Here is a 3,216-nt window from a genome sequence, read left to right as displayed (position 1 = left end):
AAAAAAAAAAAAAAAAAAAAGAAAAAAAAGATATTGATCTGGGGAAAAATGAACAATTGAGAATAATGATGCAATCTACCACAGGAACATGTAGATATGCACAGTACCATGTGTTTTTCGTGTATTATCTCATTGAAATCTCACATCAATCCTATTATGTGGGAATATTGTTCCTATTTTTCAATGAGAAAGTTTTATCTCAAAATGATAAAGATTGGTTAAGGTCCCACTGAACTAAATTATATAGCAGGGACATACATGCAGGTCTGTCTGTCACCAAAGTCCATCTTCTTAACCCTGACTCAACCCTGTTGAGAAGAACTGGGAGTTGGGATAGAAGAAAAACTGCTAGTAATTCTCCAAAAACTAGGTTATAGAGAAGGGGCCAGAAGGTGGGAGGCATACACCTGGATGCATTTTTATGAAATAGGAGAAAGTGGAGTCCTGAAACAGTATATAAGCTCAAGTTTGTTTTTGTGGCAAGAATGCTTTATGAAAAACTCTAGGGGAAAATCACAAATCCCATGGCTAAGCTAATAAATCAGACTAGACCCTACTAGTAGACTGGTGGAATCCATCTATTCCCTATGTTAATCCCTCAGTTTGAACTGGTAGTCTTCAGCCACTCCTGCTCCTAGTCTTGCTTTCACCCCTGTGGTCCATGCTGCTCTTCAATGCCTGGCTATGTTAATTCTCACCTTGCCTGTTACACCTCAGACCTTCAATTTGGGTTCCTTCAGGGTTGGCTTGGGTTCTCCTTGCATGAATGCCCATGTAGATTTCCTGCTGTTCATCCACACTTTTTGGCTGTGGCTCTCATGCCAAGTCTGCACCAGATCCCTGCTCTCCTTACCAAACTGGCATGCTGTCAGGGTTCTCCCAAGTCCTATCGCCCTAAGGAGGGATACCTTCCCAGGAACACTAGAATAAACTAGAAAAAGTGGCTTTGAGTATAGCTAAAGGGGTTCCACAGGGGTAACAGGAATTCAGTAAGGGTGAATGTTGCTCAGAAAGCTTGTTAAAACACTGACTGGCAGATCAAGGAAGGGTCATGAGGGTAGAGTTCAGAGTTTCATCAAGGGGTTTGACAGATCCTTTCATAATCTCTTTTAGAAGATTGAGAAACATAGGTTGATTTAGAACAGATAGATTGGTTAGTCTGTGGTTGGTTAAAAAATTATGCTATCATTAATCAGATGTGCTGATTAATGACAGTCTGAGGGAGGTTGCTGGTGGTGAACAATGGATCTCTGTCCTTGGCCAGATTCTGTCCATACTTCTCTCTCTCTCTCTCTGTTTCCTTCCTCCCTGCCTCCCCATCTCTCTTTGGAAAACCTGGATGAAGACATAGGAAACTAGTTTATAAAATTTGTGGGGTGGCACAAACAAAGGAGGAGTAGCTAATACGTAAAATATGAGAGTTGAGATTTAATATATAATAATTAACAGGTACAGCCCCTTGCAAAGCCCTTCTCTATTCAGTGATCTCATTTAAGTCTCTCTACAACTCTGTGCGGTAGGTAGGACCAATTATCCTCATTTTAGATGAGGCTCAGGGTTTAAGTAAATCCCCCAAGATCACTCAACATTACTCCGTGGAGCCCAGGTTTAAATCCTGGTTTTTCTGATTCCAAGTTCCATACTCTTTAAATGGGCCAAAGCAAACAAGAGAAAATGAATGGAAACTTATATTTAAAAATATATGGAAGCATAGGTTGAAAGAGACCTGATGTACCAAGTACTGTGTGAGTGGTTCTCAGTATTATTCTCCTCCTCCCCAGATCCATGATGGCAGCCCACTTCCCCCCTCTTCCACCATTCTACACGTGCCCTGGCTTCCAAGCAATCAGTAAGCTGGTTCTCCTAGAGCCTAAGAACAGGGATGGGAGTTTGACCCTCCACTTTCATAAAGCTACCAGCCTTTCATTGGATTCAAGAGTACTGTTGGCACAATGGGGAATTCATAAGCTTAGGAGTCACAGTAATGTAATTGTGTGAACTTGGCCACATGAACTAAACCTCTCCAAGCCTCAGTTTCTATAACTGCAAAGGGGGATACTGATGCTATGAACCTCAGAGGGCAGTAGTGAGGATTGCATGAGATGGTGCACATAAAATACTTGGCACAGTGCCTGGCATGTTGTTGTTGTTGTTGTTAGGTGTGGTTGAGTCATTTCTGACTCATAGAGACCCCATGCACAGCAGAACAAAACACCACCTGATCCCATGCCAGCTCCATGATCCTTGCTATACTTGAGCCCATTGTCGCAGCCACTGTGTCGATCCATCTCGTGGAAGGCCTTCCCCTCTTTCATCGACCCACCACGTTACCAAGCATGACATCCTTCTCCAGGGAATGGTCCCCTCTGACAACATGACCAAAGTAGGTGAGACGAAGTCTGGCCATCCTCGCTTCCAAGGTGCATCTTGGCCACACTTCCTCCAGAACACATCTGTTAGTTTTTTTGGCAGTCCATGGTACCTTCAGCATTCTTCGCCAGCACCACAACTCAAAAGCATCAACTCTTCTTCGGTCTTCCTTATTCATTGTCCAGCTTTCACATGCATACAAGGCGATTGGAAATATCATGGCTTGTGTCAGGCACACCTTGGTCCTCAAGGAGACATCCTTGCTCCTCAGCACTTGAAAGAGTCCCTTGGCAGCTGATCTGTCCAGTGCTACATGTCATCTAATGTCCTGACTGCTGCTTCCATTGGCGTTGATTGTAGAACAAAGTAATGTGAATTCTTTGACAATCTCAATCTTTTCTCCATTTATCATGATGCTTGTTATTGGTCCAGTTGTGAGGATTTTTATTTTCTTTATATTGAGATGTAATCCATACTGAAGACTGTGTTCCTCAATCTTCACCAGTAAGTGCCTCAAGTTATTCTCACTTTCAGCAAGCAAAGTTATATCATCAGCATATCTCAGGTTGTTAATGATTCTTCCTCCAATCCTGATGCCACATTTTTCTTCATATAGTACAGATTCTCGGATTATTTGCTCAGCATATAGATTGAATAAGTATGGGGAAAGGATACAACCCTGACACACACCCTTCCTGATTTTAAACCACACAGTGTCCCCTTGTTCGGTTAGAACGACAGCCTCCTGGTCAATGTACAGGTTCCTCATGAGTACAATCAAGTGTTTGGGAATTCCCATTCTTCTCAATGTTATCCATAATTTGTCATGATCCACACAATCAAATG

The sequence above is a fragment of the Orycteropus afer genome, unplaced genomic scaffold, assembly GCF_000298275.1.
Source record: "Orycteropus afer afer isolate SDZICR_OR568_19922 unplaced genomic scaffold, OryAfe1.0 scaffold00399, whole genome shotgun sequence".
NCBI classification, from domain to species: Eukaryota; Metazoa; Chordata; class Mammalia; order Tubulidentata; family Orycteropodidae; genus Orycteropus; species Orycteropus afer.
The sequence above is the reverse complement of the archived record's forward strand: the minus strand, read 5'-3'. Positions refer to the sequence as shown.